At 38.0% G+C, this 23,240-nt stretch overlaps 1 protein-coding gene across 4 annotated transcripts in view; it reads left to right on the top strand.

The window, feature by feature from the left end:
• The window catches only part of LOC122235711 (ferritin light chain-like), a 46,295-nt gene that overhangs the window by 10,271 nt on the left and 12,784 nt on the right, over nt 1-23,240 (top strand). For 3 of the 4 annotated variants that reach the window (XR_006213722.1, XR_006213720.1, XR_006213719.1), the window contains exon 2: nt 21,925-22,005. The exons of the other annotated variant lie outside the window; for it this stretch is intronic. The gene's annotated coding sequence lies outside the window, so the exon portion shown is untranslated. The remainder of the gene's footprint in view (nt 1-21,924; nt 22,006-23,240) is intronic. 4 annotated transcript variants of the gene reach the window in all.

The raw sequence follows: 23,240 nt of genomic DNA, 5'->3' as shown, positions 1-23,240 counted from the left end.
GCCCACCTGATGGAATGCGGTGGAGGTTTTGTGCTTTCAATAACCTAGAGGATTGGGTTGTAACACATGTGGTCAAGAGATGAAGCTTTTGTCCCTAGTGGAGTAGGACTTTAAAACTCAAACCCATTTGGGATCCCTGAATGGATGTATGCACTTCAAGTGGTGGATTAGGGAAAAAATGCCCACTGGCACAGAAGGAAGGCCTGTAAACTGTTTTACCTGGGTTTTGAGGTAGAAAGAAAAAGTCTCATGTAGGGATTTTTAAATAAAAATTTGTATCAATATGGGTTTGGGGTTCAAAAAAATTTTAAATCACATTGAGGTATAATTTACAGATTGTAAATTTCAGTCTTTTAAAGTTAAAGGTTTGATGAATTTTTACAAATGTGTATAGTTATGTAATCTCCAAAATAATCAAGATACAGTATATTTGATGTACCTCAAAACTTCATAGGAATTTCAAAAAAAAAGAACCGTCGAAAGGAAAAGTCATTGGACACAAAAAAACTAGGATTATACTCCACAGACCTTTGAATAATGAAACAATCTGGGAGAAACAATAAATAAGACTTTTTGGAAAGACTAAATTCATAAGATTATTGAAAATATAGAGAAAAATATGATACTTTGAGAAAAGAGCAGATAGATTGGAAGAGAAAAAAATAACTTCTAGAGATGAAAAATAGAAAAGAATAGAAAACTCAGTAGATGGGTTAAATAACAGATTATCCATAGCTGAAGACAAAATTAGTGAATTGGAAGATATTTTTTGAGAAAATAATCCAGAAAACAGTTTAGAGAAATTATATACATTATATATGTATATACATATGTAATATATATAACATATAAAATATATACATGTATGATGTTTAATAAATAATACTACAAAATTATGTAACATATATAATAATAAAATATATAATGCATATTATATATTTCATTTCCCTAATCAGAGAAACTCTATGTAATTTATATATGTATACATATATATGTACATATACACATATAACTATGACTGATTTAGGAAATATAAAAATAAGTTAATAAAAAATACTCAATAAACAGTGCTAAAATAGGAGGGATATTACAATTAAAGTGTTCTTAGGTTCTTATATTGTTCAGGAGGAGAATAGAACTGTTGCTTAATTTTACATTTTATTAAGCCAAATATGAATATTAAATAATATGAATATTAAAAAGAAAATGTAATCTGATTTCTGCTTGTGGTAATGATAGACATTCTTGTGCTAGAAAGCAATCTTCTGCTCAGCTCATTAGAAAAACTTGTTTAATAGGGGCACCTGGGTGGCTCAGTCATTTAAGAAAAATGATTAAATATTTAAAAAGCTGTTTGAAGGCCTTTGAGATCTATCAAGGTAGCAAGGAATTGTGATATATATATTATATATATATAATATAATAAAAATTATATGTAATTATATGTAATATATATATATATAATCATATATATTACATACACACATATATAAATAACATCCTTGAAAATTGCACTCACCAGTTAGGAAAAAATAAAAAGCAGAACTGCCAGATGCTGGGAGTGTATCTAGTATAACCACTTTGGAGAGAAATTTGGCAGTGTTATATTAATGCAGAGATCTTCAACCTTGTATATACCTAAGAGTAGCGGCTCTCACAATGTGATCTGGGACCTTTGGTCGCCCCTGAGATCCTTTAGGGGTTTTGGAAGGTCAAAGCTTTTTAATAAAGTATGTATGTATGTATGTATGTATGTATGTATGTATGTATTTATTTATTTATTGTACATGTGTGCAAGTGGGGGAGGAGCAGAGGGAGAGGGAGAGAGAAAATCTTAAGCAGGTTCCACACCTTGCAAGCATGGAGCGTAGGGCTCAAACTCACAACCCAAGAGCTGTAGTCTCTTCAGACTGAGACAGCCAGGTGCCCTGCATTGTTAATATTTAAGTTTCAACTTCTGATATGACAAATATTTATAGATATAATCCACATGAACAAAAGTTCCTTGGGTCCTCAGTGACTTTTAAGAGTGTAAAGCTGTCCTGATTACAAAAAGTTTGAAAATCTTTATGAAAGTCTCATGTGCACCAAGAAAGAGGAATGCTTACTGCAGTGTTATTTACAGTTGTAAAAAGCTGGGAACAGCCTAAATGTCTACTAGTAGGAGAAAAGATAAATTGTTTTAGGTGTCTAAAAATAATGTTGAAAATTTGAATGAAAAGAACAAGTTGTAGAAGGATAAAATTGTAGAAATACGTACAGCTTATACTATAAAGTTTTTTTTTTTTTTAGACTTTAATACCTGCTGCCATCACACGTGCACAGCCTTCCACATTATCAACATAGCCCACAGAATGGTACATTTGGTACAGTTGAACTTACATTGATACATCGTAATCACTCAAAGTCCATAGTTTACATTAAGGCTCACTCTTGGTGTTGTACATTTTATGGATTTGGACAAATGTATAATGACATTTATCCCCCATTATAGTATCATACAGAGTATTTTTTTAAAGTTTATTTTTGAGAGAAGTGGGGGGAGGGGCAGAGAGAGATGGGGAGAGAGAGAATCCCAAGCAGGCTCTGTGCTGCCAGCGCAAAGCCCTACTCAGGGCTCGATGTCACAAACTGTGAGATCACGACCTGAGCCGAAATCAAGAGTCAGATGCTCAACCGATTGAGCCACCCAGATGCCCCCAAATTATTTTAAAATTATAAAAGAGTCCGTGAGAAAACCCTTGGAATCCAACATTGAAAGTTTGGTCAGAAAAACCAAATAGAGATTCTTAGAAAGAGAGGTCAGGAAATAATAAAAACCAGGAAAACCCAGCCCCAAGTACTATAAGGTGAGGGACAGCATCATAATCAGATGCTGCTGAATGGTGAGGTAATGTCAGGGCTAGATATAGGAGAGGAAAGGCATGTGATTAAAATGGATCATGATTAGAAATTTGGGGAGCAGTAAGGCTGGAGAACAGGGCATTAGCTTGTTGAGGGTGCAGGTTAGATGGTTATTAATGGTCTAGAGAGTGTGGGTAAGGGAGATTAGTAGGGGGTGAGTAGAAGGACTGAAATCTCCATGGGGTAGAGGAACATGTGGGAGGGCAGTAAGCAATCAGGTGAGGTGGAGGGAGAAGGCGTAATGCAATTTGGAATATTTCATATAGGAGCAGTTCCCAGTGCCCACAGACTCCTGGTTTGGCACTGGGAGTTTGTTGTTACGAAGGGAGAGGCCACCATGTTTGGGAAATCAAGGAACTGTGGTTTTTCTGTTAATCTAGGGACAGCATGGGCTAGTGGTTTAAAGTGAGCCCAGTGGTCATGCTGCCTGAGTTTCCCTCTCAGTTCTGCTACTTAGTTGCTTGCTGTGTGATCTTGGCCAAGAGTCAGTAAGAGTGTCTAAGCTTCCATTTTCTCACCTGTAAAATGGGGTTAATTGTAGCACATGTCTCATGGGATCAGTGGGAGGATTAAACAAGATAATTCATGAAAGCACTTGCACAGTATTTAGCACATAGAAGGTGCTAAAAAATACCAGGTAGTTCTTTTCCAATTTTTAAGCTTCCACATAATTGTTGAAGTTGCCCATAATAACATAAGAGATGGGAGAAAAAATGTGAATTGGGTGCCACAGTCATCAATGACTTTTGGGTCATGGTTTTGAAACAGATGTTTGAAATTGACAAGGAAATGGAGAAGCTGGTAATAAATAAGGAGGCATGAACTTCAGGGGAAGAGGGTTTTGTAGATAAAAGCACTAGAAGAACAGTCTGAAAATAGCAATAAGGGGCTAAGAAAATACAGACTTCTCATTGTCTCCTACCATAGAGATATAAATTCTGGTGAGGGAGAAAGAGAGTGAGGGATTGACAGTGAGAGAGATTGGGACATGGGTGCAAATATGAGAGTACATACAAAGTTGTAAATACAGAATTGATGAGGATGAGTCCAAAACAGCCTGGGTGAGTGGAAAGGCTAGCGTTTGGAGTCTTGTCTGCAGAGAACATAATGTGTAACCTGGATGGCATTAGGGAAGTACTTGAGAGGTCATGACAGTTGTTTTCGTGCTTACCGATAAATACTAGTGACTTTCAAACTCATGCATTTATTGAGATTACAATGTCAGAAATGGTGCTCAGGGGCAGAGAGAGGTGTATAACTATATAATGCCATGTGAGGAGGACGGGGAACTAATTTATTAATTGAAGTTGGGAAAGCTTCACTGAGGAGGTGGCATGTTTTTTTTTTTTTAGCAGAGTCAGTTCTTTTTTTAACATTAATTTATTTTTGAGAGACAGAGAGAGACAGAACACAAGCAGGGGAGGGGTAGAGAGAGGGAGACAACCGAATCTGAAGCAGGCTCCAGGTTCTGAACTGTCAGCACAGAGCCAGACGCGGGGCTCAAACTCACTAACTGCGAGATCATGACTTGAGCCGAAGTCAGAAGCTTAACTGACTGAGCCACCCTGGCACCCCTGAGGAGATGGCATTTAAAAAAATTTTTTTTTAACGTTTATTTATTTTTGAGACAGAGAGAGACAGAGCATGAATGGGGGAGGGTCAGAGAGAGGGAGACACAGAATCTGAAACAGGCTCCGGGCTCTGAGCTGTCAGCACAGGGGCCCGATGCGGGGCTCGAACGCACGGACCGCGAGATCGTGACCTGAGCCGAAGTCGGCGCTCAACCGACTGAGCCACCCAGGCGCCCTGGAGATGGCATTTTAAACTGGGTTTTGACAGATGATAAAGAGATACGCACAAGAAAATATGTCATGAAGGACAAGGTAAACTAAAGAATCTGACCAAGAGAGAATAGTGAAAGTCAGAACATTTACTCATTTATTTTTTTAAAGTTTTATTTATTTATTTTGAGGGGTGCCTGGGTGGCTCAGTCGGTTAAACGTCCGACTTTGGCTCATGCCATGATCTCGTGGTTTGTCAGTTCAAGCCCTGCGTTGGGCTCTGTGCTGACAGCTCAAGAGCCTGGAGCCTGTTTCAGATTCTGTGTCTCCCTCTCTCTCTGCTCCTCCCCCACTTGTGCTCTGTCTCTCTCTTCTATCAAAAATAAATAAATCTAAAAAAAAGAAATTAAAGTTTTATTTATTTTGAGAGAGAGAATCTGTGAATGGGGGAGGGGCAGAGAGAGAGGGAGAGAGAGAATCTTAAGGAGGCTCTGCACTGTCAGCATAGAGCCTGATGCAGGACTTGAACCCACATGAACCCATGTGAGATCATGACTTGAGCTGAAATCCGACTCTTAACTGACAGCCATGCAGACACCCCAAAATCAGAATATTTAAAATTAGGGGCACCTGGGTGGCTCAGTCAGTTAAGCATCTGACTTCAGCTCAAGCCATGATTTTGCAGTTTGTGAATTTGAGCCCTGTGTGGGCCTTTGTGCTGACAGCTCAGAGCCTGGAGCCTACTTGGGATTCTGTGCCTCCCTCTCTCTCTCTGTCCCTCCCCTGCTTGTGCTCTGTCTCTCTCTCTCTCTCCAAAATAAACATTAGAAAAAAAATTTGAAAAAAAAAAAGAATATTTAAAAGTAGAACATAATCATTGACAAATTTTTAAAAAATTTTATCTAAGCTTTTAAAAACTAGTGATAAAATGATTACTTTGATAAAAAATTGATATGCGACAAGACAAATATGAGCTTGGAATTCTCTATAGATCCTTTTTTGGCCTTTACTGAACGCCAGTTTAACAAAGCTGCCTTTAAAATCGTATACCAGGAACTTCCTTTTCAAGAGACATGTGGGCATCTTGCCCGTCTCCCATGTGACTTAGACTACTCTGTTACTACTACTTAGCAATTACTTTTGTTCCAGATTGTGCATATGTTTAAGATGAGTAACTAAAAATTCTAGACCACTAATGCATTGGCTTTGAAAATAATTTCCCCCTATTTTCAGAACCAAGCCTGCTTTCAGTGTACAATCTGGATTGGAACTTAGATGAGTTTGGGATAAGCAGATAATCAATCACAGCCAGATAATAGACATCAGTGATATTGCTTTGCAAGGTATATGCTCTGATTTATGTCGGTGGATTGTTGTTTATGATACCTTTAAAATATTTGTGATGGAATAAGGCTTTTATAACCAAGCAGCAAAGACAAAGGCATTGCTTTATTTATTTATTTATTTATTTATTTATTTATTTATACAACCCATTTATCCGTATACTGATTAAATTTGAATGTTTGGTGTGGCCATCAGTAACTATACTTTATATAATTTATATAAATGAATGGTTCTTACACGATGAGCATACTAACCACTTGGCAATACAGACTTTAGTTGTTGGTTCCAAAACTCATTTTCAGTTTGTCATTTAAAATTTGCTTTTAGGGGGCACTTGGGTGGCTCAATCGGTTAAGAGTCCAGCTCTTGGTTTCAGCTCAGGTCACGATCTCACAGTTCGTGGATGCTAGCCCTATGCAGTGTGCTGACAGTGCAGAGCCTGCTTGGGATTCTCTCTCTCTCTCTCTCTCTCTCTCTCTCTCTCTGCCCCTCCCCAACTTGGTGTCTCTCTCTCAAAATAAATTAAAAAACATTAAAAACATGAAAAAAACAAAAAAAAACCCCACTTGCTTTAAAAAATAAATAAAACTTGCATTATCCAGTCTAAACCTGGAGGGTTAAAAGTATTATTTTACTTGCAGTCTACTAATTTTCAAGAATGAGAGAGACATTTTCAAGTATCTCCAAACATGTTTCTTCCATTTAGCTGCTTTGATGGGCATGCCAAGTCAATGTGGAAATAAATATTTCTACTAAAAAACTTAACCAGTAGTGGTGCTTGCAGCAACTTATTCCTGTCCTCCAACTTTATTTTCCCTTTTTAGCTCTCGTCCATGTTGGTGCCTGATTTCACATCACTCGTACTTCCATTGTCTGCGAATGCCCTCTTTTCCCGATACCGAACTTGCTGTTGTCTCTTCTTCTGCACCTCTTTGTCATCCCTATCCTGTGGCAGGGCCTACCAGTCTGTACTCTGGATCACATCGCCTCCACCTTCCAGGAACCTCACACTGTTAATCATTTCTGTTTTCTTTTTATTTGTTTACTTTTAAAGTGTTCTGCTGTTTGACTGAATCAGTTGAATTTGAGAACATTTGAAAACCTACCAGATCAGTCAGTGATACTTTTGCCATCTATGATGGATAACATATAGGATCTAAATAAAGTATTGCTTCTTTTTTCTCAGGCATCGCCATCTTTCTCTCAGATTCTCCCCATCAATTTTTAATCATGCTTAAGTACATCCAATTAAAAACAAACAAACAAACCCTCACTCGATCCCTCATTTCCCTCTGTGCCCCTGCCTTATCAGTCATCTTTCTTTTACAACACATTCACCTTAAAGACTTGAAAAAGTTGTCTATTCCGGCAGTGTCCATTTCCTGACCTTCTTCTTGCCAGCCTGCTCCTACTTCTTGTCATCTCTTCTCTGTTCCTTTATGGGTTGCCTTCCTCCATGCAGTTATTAAGTGCTGGGATATATTGAGGCGCTCTTCTAGACTTCTTTTCTTCCTACTCTACACGGTCTTTAGCCCTACTGGAACAGCAACTGACTGTTCTGTAGAGAAAAAAATCCAGGACTGTTGCCAGAATAAGGAAAGTGGATACCAGAAGCAGATATTGGGAAAGCAAAAAATAATCAAGAGAACAAAACAAAAACCAAATTAGAAGTCTATCATAATGGGTACGCTATTATTTATACTCTATTGTCAAACTTATCATTCCTGTTCTTTCTCAGCCATCCTATACCCAACCGTTTTGTGACCATGTCCCACCATTTATTACTTCTGTGCTTTTGAACTAATGCACATTTGGAATTTTTGTTTTTCCCCCCAAATCTGCTAAATGAAATCCTACCCACTACCTTAGACTCAGAAGCTATCTTTCTAGAAACCCTAAATTAAACTTTTCCTTGTATGTTTTCTCATTACTGTTTACTTCTTTGCTAGGGCACTTACATATTCTAATTTGTAGTATAGTTATTATAGTCCAGTTCTCTGCTAGTGTGTAAACTTAAGGTCTGTGAGGACAAGGCTATACCTTGTTTGTCTTTTTATCCCTCATAGGATCTAATATGTGGCCAAGTTCATGATAAGTGCTAAGTAATTTTTTGTTGGTTTGATGATCATTGTCTATTCCTAGTAAGTCATAAGCAGGCATATTGAAACTTCAAAGCATTAAAAAATGACAATTAAAGAAGGAAAAGATGAAGTTTTATTTTTTATGCTCAGGTATTTAAATAATTAAGTCAATCAGAAATAGCCATAGATTTTAGACTCCCAAGAGCTATGATGTTATAACAAGAGCCCCTTATGTTTCCTATTGTTACATAGAGAAGATATCCTAATACTAAATATTGTGAGTTTTTCCCCAGTCTGGTTTTATCTCTAATAAGTGACCTGCCCTTTGGTTGTTTGTGTTGGTCAGACATGATCCTCATGTCCTAAACAGATGCAAACAATTTTGGAATAACCTCTTGAAACAACCAAGTTCTTGGAAAATAGAATCGCCACTGTGATAATTTGGAAAGAATACTGATGACCTTCAGCTTCAAAACAATGCAATTGCAGCATCTTTCATGTATTATTTATGAGAACACGCATTCTATAAGTCACATGGGGAGGGGAATGGCCCATGTTTATACACTAGAGGCAGTTGCACTTTCCCAAGGATGGGTTGGGAGAACATCATTGCTCATATCTTTTTCTAAACACTGTGTAGGTCTGAGGTGAATGTGACCTTAGTTTTTCCTTCTCCAAGACAGTTCTGCTTATAGGATTCTAGAATAATAATTTCAGCGAAAGTGACTTTTAATCTGAATGTAAGACCCTGACAAACATTGGTGCTTCACATTGGGCTTACTCAGCATTGCATCACACAGAAAACTGTTTCTCTGACAATAGCAATGGGGAAGGAATTGATAGAGATAGATGTCAGGGATACTTTGAAGGGTAAGTAAAATGGCCTCTGTTAGTAGTCCCTCAACTCTTTGTGTTGAGTATTTCAATTTCCACACAGCCGTGGATTTTTTCTTTAGACCTCTCCTGTCTAGGTCGTCTGTCTAGAAATACAGGATTGTAATTTTTGAATCACCTAGCTCCTACAATCTTTAAGCTTATTTCCTATAAACATTATACCTTCTGCCAAGAGCAGAGTAAGGCCATAATATATCATATTTAAAGAACAGAATACCATAAGATCAATTATATTCTGGTTAGTTAAAATGATGTCTAGGAAAGGCAGCTTTTCATCCTCAATTTATTGTAATGTTTTTTGTCTTAAGGATAACTGAAGCTTATCACTGTCTTTGCTGCCTACATCTTTTTTTTTTTTTTTTTTTTAATTTATTTATTTTTGAGACAGAGAGAGCATGAACAGGGGAGGGTCAGAGAAAGAGGGAGACACAGAATCTGAAACAGGCTCCAGGCTCTGACCTGTCAGCACAGACCCCGACGCGGGGCTTGAACACACTGACCGTGAGATCATGACCTGAGCCGAAGTCGGATGCTTAACCGACTGAGCCACCCAGGGGCCCCTTTTTTTTCTTTATCAACATGCGTTTCTGTGATGATTGAGCCTGAAACAGACTTAAACAGAAATGATTCTTCCTATTTCAAAATTATGCTTTTAAAGGTGTAGAGTACTTTGAGAAATGTATTGCACAAAAATACAGATGTGCAAAAATAACACTTTAGGACACAATTGTTTTTCAGAGAGAATCTTTGCTTTACTAAATTACCCTGACTTCATTTAAAAAGAGGCCTCCTAGTGTTCTCTGCTCAAATAATTACTTGCTAGAAAGCCTGGCTAGAAGAGGATTTTTAGGTTATTCTTTACCAATAGGGTTACCAGGTAAAATACACAATGCCCAGTTAAATTTACATTTAGGATAAGCAACAAATAATTTTTTAGTATAATATGTCCCAAATATTACATGGACATATTTATACTAAACAAAGTATTATTTGTTTTTCTGAAATTCAAATTTAAGTGGGTGTCTTGTATTTTTACTTGCTAAGTTTTGCAAACTTACCAGGGTAGAAGAAAATCTTGAAGTATTGATTAAACATTTTTTCACAAAATTTCAACTCGTAAACAATTGTTCTTTGGGTAACATTTCTCTTTTTTGCATTTAAGTTGATCTGCGTTAGATAATACCTGCAAAAGTTCTTTGTGAACTGAAAATATAGTCTGTATGTTTTAAGAACACAGCAGCATTCAAGAGTCTAACAGGGCGTGACAACAAACTAACAACAATCCGCACCTCCCAGCAAAAACAGAAATCCCAGGGTGTTGCTTCACCTTCGAATTCTTTCCTCCAAGTCTTGCTGTGATTAATGCAACACGGTTGAAACTGGTTAAACAATTATTCAAATTTGTCTAATACAAGGAAATACTCAAAACGACTACAGGGAGGCTGTCCAGCTCCCACATTTCCAGATGAGAAGTGAAAAATCAGTATTTTGAAATCTCTAGCTAAGTAACATTCCTTCGGCCAGTTTTTGAAATCATTGATAGATTTTTTTTTTCACTTTTTAATTTTTCAACACAGATACAGTCTACTGTCTTTTGGACCACTCGCTTTGTAAACCGTGCAATTGATATTAAAGAAAACAGTAGTACACTGTAATAATGTTGTGTGATGACACATGGCAACTACACTCACCAATCCCTGTTGCACACCTGCAACAGTATGACATTGTATGTCAACTTCAATTAAAAAAAATTGGGGGACGCCTTCATGGCTCAGTCGGTTAAATATCTGACTCTTGATCTCAGCTCAGGGTTGTGAGTTTAAGCCCTGCATTGGGCTCCATGCTGGGTGTGGAGGCTGCTTAAAAAAATTGGAAGAAAAAAAAAGCGTTAGCAGAAAGCAAGCTCCATTCCTGCGAAGTGATTGATTAATAAACATACAACTTGAGACCCTAAGATTTGAGAAAATTATAAGGATCCTGTTTAAAGACTATTAAAAAATATAGTCATTTTTTCTGTAGAGAGCAGAGGTACTTTTTTCTAATAATAGGAAAACTAGACTTGAATCAAGGTGGCCTAGATGCATATATTTTGGAAGAGCCTTATAAATCAGTTGAGAACCAGTCGTGATTAAATGGTATTTCACCCAAATAAATGTCAGTATTTGGCAACATGTAGATTCACAAACTCTGGCATGTAAAGGTTTCTGAGAGCTATGAATATAAGACCCAGCGTAGCTTGTCTACAGTTAGGAATTTGCCCCAAGTTATGAACCATTCCCCAACTTTTCTAACACACTTTAGGATTTAGGAAATCCCGGGGCTCAGGTGGAGAGAATCCTCCCTCAGCCCCTCAGGTCGTCAGCTTATAGCCTGAGGCATCGGTTTCATTAGAGCACATCATTATCATAGCTTGCATAGCTACAGATGCAAATGACAGTAATTAATCCATTGTATTTTCAAAGAAATGGTTTAGGAGGAGCCTTGAGCCTTTCACTAAGGCTCAGGACTGAGTGACCACCTTGCGGGCGGTTATGACCTCTGACAGACTTCTCTGAGGTCTCCTTCACGTGCACGTTGGAAACCAAGAAAGATGAAGCACACGGCTAATGAATTTAACAGCCTCATTAGGTAACTCTGCCTACCCTTAATAGTTCACAGAAATGCTCTCGGCATTTTAAAACAGGCATTAATGGAGAAAGCTTTGGGGATTTCAGGCAACTGCTTCAACGCATTTGCCTTTCTGTTTCCCAGATGCCTTCCTACCAACAGCTTAGCTCTTGGGCCAGCTCGTAGCTGCCTGCTTGTCAGGTCCTATCTGTGTTTGGGGCGCTCTACAGGACTGCTGAAGGAGGCAGTCATTTTAAATGGCTCCAAATGAAGTCAGTTATTGCCTATTATTTATTTACTTGATCTTGGAGTCACAAGAAATTATATAAGCCAAGATCTGAGGCTTCTCTGTTCACTTTGGCCTGGGCTTTCATTCTCTGAGTTTAGGTGGAGATGTTTCATTTATTGTGAGCTGAATTTTAAGGTCCTTTCTTGAAGGAGGTCTGTTTATTCTGGATCCACATGGTCCTTGTTCGTTGTGCAAAGCTGCTTCCAGTACAGTCAAATCTCTGTCTGTGGAACATTTTCCATATTGGACCATTCTGAACCCCTCTTTGGGATATCTCAACCCTTGTGGTTGGTACAATGTATATGTGTCTGCAGTATGGTTTTTCTTTCTCATTCTTCTGGGATGCATATTAGATACTGTGTATTAGATAAGCAGGTGCTACATTAATTTAGGCAATACCTAAAAGACCAAAAAGAATTAGATGAGAATGCGTTGTTTAGGAATTAGAAGAAAGAAGAATTTACTCCGTAAATCTCAGGACTTCTCTTTCATTTCCAAATAGCTTCGAGAGAAGGGTGTGTCTTTCTCTGGAATGTTCTGATGAAGGCATCCATATTCTATCAAATGTGCCTTATTTGTGTATTTTCTGCTATTCTTATATTCAGTTAGTATCTGTAAATCAGTACTTCCTAACCTTTTTCATTGTAATGACACACGCAGAAAAATGATATTGGTATTGTACAGTAGAATGAACTGAAGGGGATTTGAGTTGTCTGTATGAAGCCTGGGGAGAAATTCATTGTTTTTTTTAAAAAAAAAATTTCAAATGTTTATTTATTTTTGAGAGAGAGCGAGTACATAGGGGAGGGGCAGAGAGAGAGGGAGACAGAATCCGAAGCAGGCTCCAGACTCTGAGCTGTCAGCACAGAGCCTGATGCAGGGCTTGAACTCAAAAGCCATGAGATCATGACCTGAGCTGAAGTCGGATACTTAACCCACTGAGCCACCCAGGCACCCCCCCCCCCTTTTTGTTATTAAATGGTTATGAGAAGAGAAGAACTTACAAAGAACTTACTTATAAATAAAATATTAAAAAAATTAATAACCTTAAACTTGCTTTCATGTCCATAAAGTTTTATTATCAGGTGTTACAGTTGAAATATAATTTCTGATTAAGACTTTTTAAATAATAGTCTCTTCATATTTAAGGTCAAGTTTGACAATAGAACTTCCTGCAATTATATGATGAAAATTTTAAACGGTTAAAAATATTTATAACACTTGAATTATATTGGAAATAACATTTTTCCTTCTGCTTCGAAGTGTAATTAATGTTTATTTCTTTTTTTTTTCTTTTTTAATATATGAAATTTACTGTCAAATTGGTTTCCATACAACACCCAGTGCTCATCCCAAAAGGTGCCCTCCTCAATACCCATCACCCACCCTGCCCTCCCTCCCACCCCCCATCAACCCTCAGTTTGTTCTCAGTTTTTAACAGTCTCTTATGCTTTGGCTCTCTCCCACTCTATTAATGTTTATTTCTTAGGATAATGTGATTTCTGTAAAGCCTTTCCTATCAGATATTTTAACATAATAATAAAGTTACATATTGCAGAATGCACTTGCATTGTTAGGGCAGTCAGTAGCAATGAATGTATCTGATACATATAATGACAAGAAATTTAAGCTGTAAAAAACAGTGTCTGCCAAGAGCCACCATTTAACCTTCTGATACGGGGCTCATGGAGCTGCTGGAGAAGTTTATATAAAAGATTCCTAAAGTGCATTCCTGCCCATGGTATGAAGGCGGTAGGTGGTGGTGAGGCTGACAGGGCTCCTGGCAGGCCCTGGGAAGGAAGCAGCTTGAGTCTTTGTCACCATGCATGCTGGACACATCTGTCCATTGGTACTAATGTGTTCTAAGTGACCACTCTAAAAAGTCAAACACATTCTGCAAAATAGCTTTATTATTATTTTGAAATAATCTAGAGAGCTGGCTCCTAAAAATCAATATCCAGGCAGTGGAATACCCTTTTGGCCAGGCTTAGAGAGTGGCGAAGCAGCAAGTGCCAGGTAACAGTCATTTTGCTTGTCCCCTGCAGGCACTTCTGAGATGTGTCAAACTCTGCTCACACTCCTTCAGTCCTCTGAGGGTCCTCAGGGGAGGCTGTTTATGGATGGAGGTGACTGGCTTGGGGACAAGTTAGTCTAGGACAAGTTGCCCTGCATTTTGAGGGGATTTGTGTCACTCAGCGTATCCATAATCCATTCACTATGTACCAGTATATTTTGGCACCTTGATTAGCAAGCTGTACTGTGGATAATGTTTTAAAAGGATATCTCTGTATCCCGTTCCCTATGCCATGTATATGCCTAACTAGGATGTTCCAAAAACTGGTTGAGCCTAACTATGACCAGGAGGCTGTGATTCTGAACTTACAGCAAAGTTCTGCAGAAAGAGACCTTCCCCAGCTGCCTCACACAAAGCCATAGGTGGTTATGGCTGGGAAATGTCCAACACGGTACCTAACCGTCACCAGCTGAATTGTGAAAGATGGCATTTCTTCAGACAGACAGGCTTCTTTAGGGTGTATCAGCCTGTAGACGCTGTTCCTGTTGGTGGAAGGAGAAGGCAGAGATGGAGAAATATGCTTTGAGGACATGTGTATATACTTCCTGACACTTGAGGTACAAAATTAACTGTTGAAAGGTTGAAACATTTCTGTGCTTCCTTAGACAGCACATATACTAAAAAAAGAAGTTGAAACATTTCTTCTCTTATTCAGGGATAAACTTTCCATCCATGCTTTTTACTCCTTTCCTTTTAACGACTTATAAGACCTCATTTATCTCTTCTCCACCCTATGTTTTGAGCTGTATCTCCTTTTCTGATTTCTTCTTTTCAACCTGTTGGTGTTTTGCTTTGTTTTTATTTTGTTTTTCTTTCATAACAACTCTCTTGTCCTTCCTCTGGCTGCAGTTCAGTTTTCCCGTTCTCTTCTATGAATGTCTCTGAAGTACAATACATTTCAGTTCATTTCCCAAACACTTGAATTTGACTTCTGCTTTAACTGTTGCACTGAACTGATCTCAGTATGGTTCCTGTTGACCTTCATATTGTTAAATGCAATATGCATTTCCCAGCTCTTAGGGATCTCTTTGCCACATATGCTGCTGTTAATCATTCCTTTGAGAGATTAAAGAGGTTCAAGAATTCTTTGGCACTCCTCCCATCAAGAGATGTTTAACTGCCATGAAAGCTAGTGGTTCTTATGCAAAACAGACAAAGTAGATGGCAGTTTACGTTTATTTTCTACAGAATTAATCTGTGACTAGAACTTTTCATCTGTAACTCAGAAAAAAAATAATTGATGCCTAGAAATACTAATGATAATGTATTGATAGGAAATATTAGATCTACAGTAATTTTGTATCTAAAATAGCATTCACAAATGTTAGTAGTTTATTATTTGTATTAAGTTCTTTGCAGTCCACCTCTCAGGTGGTTTCAGTACAGTCAGTGATGACACCATGGTTGAGAACAGTTGCTCTAACCTAACGCTGTAATGAACTGTAACCCGTAGAGCTACTGCAAAGAGATTTTAACTCTCTGACAGTGAAGTCAATGATTATGGACCTTGAAATAGTTCTTGAATGTCCAATACATTTTGCTACCTAGCTTCCAATATAAATCACTTTTATTTCTCTTGGGAACCCTCTGGCTGAAGTTCAAGGCCTTTTTCCAATGCCAAAATCCAAAATCTTCATTTTATCAGCTTTGAATGTATTTTTAAAATGTCAGAATGCATTATGACAACTTTGTTATGGGGTAAAGCCAGAAACATCCTTCCACTGTCTTCGAATACTCAGAAGATATGACGTGTGAAAGAATATCAGAGATGCTTCTCTGGAAACCTTAGTGTCATGCTAGGACCTGCCAAAAATTTGCACTGTAGTCTTTATAGCGTAGGATCTTATATTTGCTTCCATAAAGGGAGAGAGTTTCCAGCAGGGCGTTCATTCTTTCCTCCTTGTGCGAGTTTATTCCAAGGCATCAGACCACAGATCAGAGGCAAAGGATCAGAGGCATCATTAAAACTAGTGACCACCTTCTGTGAACAGCGTGTATTATTTTTTTAATTAGAACTCAGGTTATTTATTTATTTATTTATTTTTAATGTTTATTTATTTTTGAGAGAGAGAGAGAGAGAGACAGAGTGCGAGTGGGGAAGGGGCAGAGAAAGGGGAAGACACAGAATCTTTTGCAGGCTCCAGGCTCTGATCTGTCAGCACAGAGCCTGAACCCACAAACTGTAAGATCAAGAGCTGAGCCGAAGTTGGATGCTTGACCACCTGAGCCTCCCAGGTGCCCTGTCAGGTTCTGAACTTAAAAAAATGAATGATATAGTCCCAGTCTTGAAGTCTAGATGGGGAAAAATATGAATAGGTGATAATACAGTGTAAAAAAATTCTATAATTGAAGCACCATGTAACAGGTCACCAACTCTGCTTAAAGAAGTCTTCCTAGAAAGGGGAAACTTTTAGGTGGGCCTTGAAGAACGAGCTGGAGTTTATGAAGTGAAGAAGAAGCCTAATGATCTTTCAGTCAGACAGAACAACATGTGACAAAGCTTTTGGGAGTAAGAAGTTTGGGAGAAATGCGAATTGTTCTGTACAACTAAATTAAAAGGAGTATGTGACTGTTTTGTCTGGAGTCCCACTGACATTTTATTTCTGAGATACTATGGTATCTCCTTCTATTTACTTCTTTCTGAAGAGTTAAATAAACAGGGATCCAAGACAGGCTCTGCACCTAGTAGCTTTTCGTACTATTGTAGAGTGGGTTAGGATGGATGTCTAGGATATTTATAGATGATGCCTTTAAAGCACTCACAGTATATTGATTAAGACAAATGAGAAGCATTCTGTATCTGTTTACTTGTGGTGGGGGTAGGGAGGGACCTGAAGCTTTGATAGCAGTGAATGATTTCTTTAGGAGGGTTTAGATTATAACTCAGGACTCCTGACTTCCAGGGAAGTCCTTGGTTCATACCTGCACACCACCCAAGATCTCCAGACATTGGTTTCCACAGTTTCCAGGTTCATTACCACCTTCTGGGAAAGTACATAAAGAGGGCGACTATCTCTGCCAAACTGAGATCTTTTTAATTCTGGAAAGAGTGACCACTTGGAATCGTTGTTTACCACCCACTGAGAAATGAAATACTTCATAATTCAGCAATGGGTATCTACTGAGCTTTGTCCCATACTCAGTACAATCTAAAGGGAATTAGAGATTAAAGGTTCTGCATCCAATGCCAATGTGTGGGGTCCCCTCCTCCCAACACCATGGAATTCTCTGATACTAGCTGAGTGTCCTACAGTTCATCTCAATTCTTACACTACCCGAAGATAGTGACAGATTCCACAGATTAAGGGTTCAGTTCTATAAGACTGCAACGCCTCCCCAGTCCACACTCCACTTGCCACCTGGGCTTCTGACCTACTTACCAGCTATAGCTTGGAGGTTTCAATGACCCTTTCCTTGGGTTTGATTAATTTGCTAGAGAGGCTCACGAAACTCAGAGAAACATTTTACTTACTTACCAGTTTTTACTGACTTTACTTACCAGTTTGTGATAAAAGGATAGAACTCAGGAACAGCCAAATGGAAGAGACACATGGGGCAATGTAGGAGGAAAGAGGACAGATCTTTCATGCCTTTTCCCAGACCTCCTTGTGTTTACCAACCTGGAAGCTCTCTGAACCCAGCCCTTTTGGGTTTTTACTACATAGAGATGATAGATTAAATCATTGGCCATTGGTGATTGAACTCGGTCTCCAGCCCCTCTCCCTTTCCAGGAGGTCCTGTGGTGGGACCAAAAGTTTCAACTGTCTAATCACATGGTTGGCTCCAAGAGCAATCAGCCTCCATCCTTAGTTTACTTAGTGGCTTTCTAAAGTCACCTCATTAACCTAATAAAAGACACCTTTGTGCTCTTATCACTTAGGGAAATAAGTGTTTTATTTATTTACTTACTTATTTAAATTTTTTAATGTTTATTTATTTTTGAGACAGAGAGAGACAGAGCATGAACAAGGGAGGGTCAGAGAGAGAGGGAGACACAGAATCCGAAACAGGCTCCAGGCTCTGAGCTGTCAGCACAGAGCCCGACGCGGGGCTTGAACTCACGGAGTGCGAGATCATGACCTGAGCCGAAGTCGGCCGCTTAACCGACTGAGCCACCCAGGCGCCCCGGGAAATAAGTGTTTTAGAAGCTCTGTGCCAGAAACCAGGACAAATAACAAATACATACTTTTTATTATAAATTACAGCATCACAGATACCTAGAAGGCATGTTCTTTACTCTTTTGGAGTTCACAATCAAGGTGACAGTACAACCCAATTGGAGCTTGATTACGTAGAGTTGGCTCTAAGAGCACAGGAATTCTACTTTGTTTTCCTGAATGATCTCATCCATTTCCATTAGCATTAGCTTAAATTTGCTGTGCACCTTGAAGACTTCCAAAACTTCTTTCCTTTTCTTTTTATTATTATTTTTTAATGTTTATTTATTTTTGAGAGAGAGAGAAAGAGCACAGTCAAGGGAGGGGTAGAGAGAGGGAGACACAGAATCTGAAGTGGGCTCCAGGCTCCGAGCTGTCAGCACAGAGCCTGACTTGGGGCTCAAACTCACAAACCCGTGAAATCATAACCTGAGCTGAAGTCGGACGCTTAACCGACTGAGCCACCGAGGCACCCCCAAAACTTTTTTCTGGATCAGAATTTCCAACTGGTTCCAGGACATCTTTACTAAGGTGTATCAGAGGCCCTTCAAATTCAACAGATTAAAAATCAGATTAATCTGTTTTCCTATAAGCCCATTTTAGGTGTTCTTCTCATATTTATACATTAGTTAATGATATTGTTTCCACCTGGCAATCAAGGCAGATACCTGGGGGTCATATTTAATTTCTCCCTTTCCCTCACACCTCAATATCCAACCTGTCACTAAGTCATGTTCATTTAATCCTCAAAATAATCCATTTTTTCTTGTAGTTAGTGAAAATGTAACATTCTACAATTCATACTGTGCCAAAAATTTATAGTTGGTATGCTTAGGTAGTAATGGGTGGTGGTGTTGGAGCATCCATTTAACAATATATTTTGCCTCAGTTTCATCCAGGTTCTATTTTAGGTTAACTTAGCCTTTTAAGATTTCTTTCTTCCCCCGATTTCTTCTTAAGAGGGCATCTGGGTGGAGGAAAGCTGACTTATGACAATGTGAGAAGTGTGTGTGTGCGTGTCTGGGGAGCAGTGGGGTATGTGTGTGCAGGAGGTGAGATCCACTTGCTGTCATCTGATTTCCAGCTGAGATATCGTGCCTCTCCCTGGGTATTAACCTCTGTCTTCACTAACAAGTCTTACCTGGTCTTTGATGGTGTTAGCATCCACTGTTGCTAACTGTAAGCTCCACCATTACCTTCCAGTCTTGAGGTACCTGCTCTTTGTGGCTTCTACATTCTGACCCCAGGTTCCTGCCATTTCAGGGGTCCTCTCAGCATGCCCTTGCCACCATGGCAGGTTGGAATTTATGGATCTTTTGTATACTAGCCTATGTGCTAAGTCTATCTTGCAGATCACCTTTCCCTGCCATAGCCATTTCTGTATCTCTACCGTTAGATCTGATGTTCTCAGATCCAGTCATATTTATCTGAATTTTCTAAACATCTCTTTGAGTTTTCACAGCATCGTTCCACCTCTGGAAGATGAAGGGCCTTCTCTTTTTACCAGTGTCTGTATGATCAGGTTGTGTCTTTCTCCATATGAAGGTAGCATTTGACATCCTTTCCCTGGGGCCATAGGATGAGAGGACTATGAGCAAATATGATTTATAGAGGAAATAAAGACTATATTTACTATTTTCTAAATAGTATTCTTACTATGCAAAGAGTCATTCATACATATCCCTATACATTTTATTAAAACAAAATTATACCATACATATTTTTCTGAAATTTCTCTTTTAACCTAATAATATATTTTGGATCATTTTCCATGTTTACATATTCAGATAAACCTTATTCTTTTTAGTAGGCACATAGTATTCTATTTTATGACTATCATAATTTGTTTATTGGTGGACATTTAGTTTGTGTTCTATTTTTGATTTTTATGAACGTTTCTGCAATAGATATCGTTGCACTTTGTGCCACAAAAATTTTAGCTTCTGTATTGCCTTTGTAAGTGTGGTGTTTTTTGTCCTGCCTAAAAAATGTTTTTCTATTCCAAGACCAAAAATGTATTTCTTTTCTGTCTTTAAATATTTAATGCATTTGGATTTTATTTTTTACATGTCCTGTGATGTAGGCAGCCTTGCTATTTTCCATATATTTTAGAACTATGTATTTTTAAAAGAAAACCAATTTTTTTTCACAGAAAAAATTTTGGGTAGAATTGTTTCCATGGGGAAAAATTTAGATTGAGGGATGTTCTAATTGACCTCAATTTCACACTCAACATTTCAGTTCCAATTCTTTTGTCTCAGTCTACAATTGCCAAATGTCCTAAACCTGTCTTTGGAATAAGATGGATATAAATTTTCAGCTCCTCTGCTTGCAGTTAGGTTGTTAATTATTCAAATACTCAATCTCAGTTCACAGATCTTCACCATGAACATAAAGATGCACAAGCAATGTTAGGTCTACTTAAAATCCTTGTAGAGCCCTGAAGTGAACTCCAAGAGTTAGAATTTGTGCATCTCTGTCATCATATTAAAATATTTTCAATGATACGTTTGTAATAAACTATAAAAACAGAATGATCAAAGTCTGCATTTTAATGATATTTGTATGTCCTGCTATTTTGCTAAAAAGAGCATTTGTTTCTTTTTTTATCTAACTACCAATATATATTTTTTGAAGAAACTGGGAAACACGAGACATGTACAAAGAAGAATATAATTCACTGGCACCTAGAGAAAGTCATGCCTAATGTGTTGGCCTTTTTTTTTCTCATGTTGTACCTGTATAATGCACCCATGGTTTCTGTACATCGAGAGTGAAGGAACACTAAATTCATCTTGGCCAAATGCTGAGAGATTGACTATGAAGATCAATATTCAGTGGAACTGAGACCAAAGGCAAATGTAACCATCAAAAATGAATTTACCAAAGTAAATTCAAAATGAGGTCAATAAACTTAATTATTACTACAGTTCCATATTAAGATTTTCATAATATAATTTGAAAGTTTGACATTATGGGACAGGAACATTACCGTCTACCTAGATATCTTAGCTGCTGGTCTGCTCATGGGCCTCAGACTCCACTTTGGGCTACTAAAGAGATGCTCATTTTCAGCTCAGTTCTGTGACAAACATGATGTTTGTTGCTAATGGCCATGTTGCCCTAAGTGATTGAGTGTTTGCTTCTTTGGAATTGTAACCAACTAAGGTAAAAATTTATCTGTTATTTATATTCTGTCTTTGAAGATTTGATTAGTGGTAATTATGTAGCTTTTTTGAAGCAATTCCACAAATTTAAGCTTTTTGTTCAATGGGAGAAAGATACTTAATGAATAGCATATATATATATATGTATATACACGTATATATATATATACACATATATATATACATACATATATATATACATATATATATACACACACATATATATATACATATATATATATATATACACATACATATATATATATTTTAAACTTACTTATTCATTTTGAGAGAGAGCACGAGCAGGGGAGTGACAGAGAGAGACTGAGATAGACAAACCCAAGCAGGCTCAGCACAAAGCCCAATGAAGGGCTTGATCTCACAAACCATGAGATCATGACCTGAGCCGAAGTCAAGAGTTGGATGCTCAACTGACTGAGCCACCCAGGCACCCCTGAATAACATATATTTTTAATTAAAAAAATTCTTTTGTCTACACATGATGTTTTATATAATCACTGGGGCAATTTTGTTCTTCAGTCTTAGATCTAGACATGTAGCAGTGGAATAACGTAATTGGCTTTCAGTTTAGCAAAATTTTCTTTGCCTTTCCATCTGTGTCTCAGCTTTCACTGCATCTTTGGTGGAACAGTGTGACCTGAAGCTCTTCACAGCAGATATCATCATGTAATACTTACTCTTTCGTGGTAAGCTTCACTCAACCAACCACTTTCTCTGTGAGGAACTATGAGTTGCTAGTGTATTCTGTGCTGTAGATATTCATCTCTACAACGTACAATGTTAAGGCTTTCTTTTGGAAAGCAGTTAAAATTATTTTTCTTTGTTTTTTTTTTGAAGACATTTATTATCTTTTATTGTTTGATCATCTTATATGATGATCAGGCAGTTCCGAAACCTCTTGTATATCAAGTTGTCTTTGGCTGCAGAAGAATTATGAATGTGACCACAGTTTTGCTGCCTGTAGCCAGCTTTTTTATGTTATACTCTGCTAGAATTACCTCCTAAGCACACATAACTGAAGGATTGAACAGAACATACAACTGGATTTTTAAACCATTCAGAGGATTGTTTGTTCTGTCGTCAACTATAACAATGTGATTTCCCATTCTATAAAGATTCCTTTAATAACACTGGTATGTAAGATTGGTGTTCAAGATAGAGAAATTTCTTTTTCTTTTTTTAAAAATTCATTTATTTATTTATTTATTTATTTTTAATGTTTATTCATTTTTGAGAGACAGAGAGAGAGTGCGAGTAGGGAGGGGCAGAGAGAGAGAGGGAGACACAGAATCTGAAGCAGGCTCCAGGCTCTGAGCTGTCAGCACAGAGCCTGACATGGGACTTGAAGTCACAGATGGTGAGATCATGATCTGAAATGAAGTTGAATGCTTAACCGACTGAGCCACCCAGGTGCCCCTATTTATTAATTTTGAGAGAGAGAGAGAGAGAGAGAGAGAGGAGCGAGCAGGGCAGGCTGAAAGAGTCAAGTGAATGAAATTGTAAATTAATTAAATTCACTCTCCATTCCTGTCCCACCCATGGACTAAGGTACTGCATATCTGTATAATCTGACCCACTGGGACCTGAAATGCTCTGCATATTTTGGTGATGCAGGACCATCTGAATTTATTTCTCATCCTTCACTCCTCCCTTCCCTTATTCCCTCACCCTCCCTGTCCTGAAGTTGTATCTCCCCCATAAAGCATTCATGCTTAAGTCTCTCTGCAGGCTCTGTTCTCTAGAGAACATTGCTTAATACATTGGCTGTTCACTTTTTTCCTCTCTTTTTTTGAGACTTGCCAATGAGTAGCCTTTGTCCATTTTCCTTTTGGGAAATGTTTATATTTTGTTGAATGATTTGCAAAACTCTTTGTCAGATAAAGAGCTAATAGTTTTGTCACTTATTTTAAATTTTGTTTTA

This window comes from Panthera tigris, chromosome F3 (genome assembly GCF_018350195.1).
Source record: "Panthera tigris isolate Pti1 chromosome F3, P.tigris_Pti1_mat1.1, whole genome shotgun sequence".
Taxonomy (NCBI): Eukaryota; Metazoa; Chordata; class Mammalia; order Carnivora; family Felidae; genus Panthera; species Panthera tigris.
The sequence above is the reverse complement of the archived record's forward strand: the minus strand, read 5'-3'. Positions and strand labels throughout refer to the sequence as shown.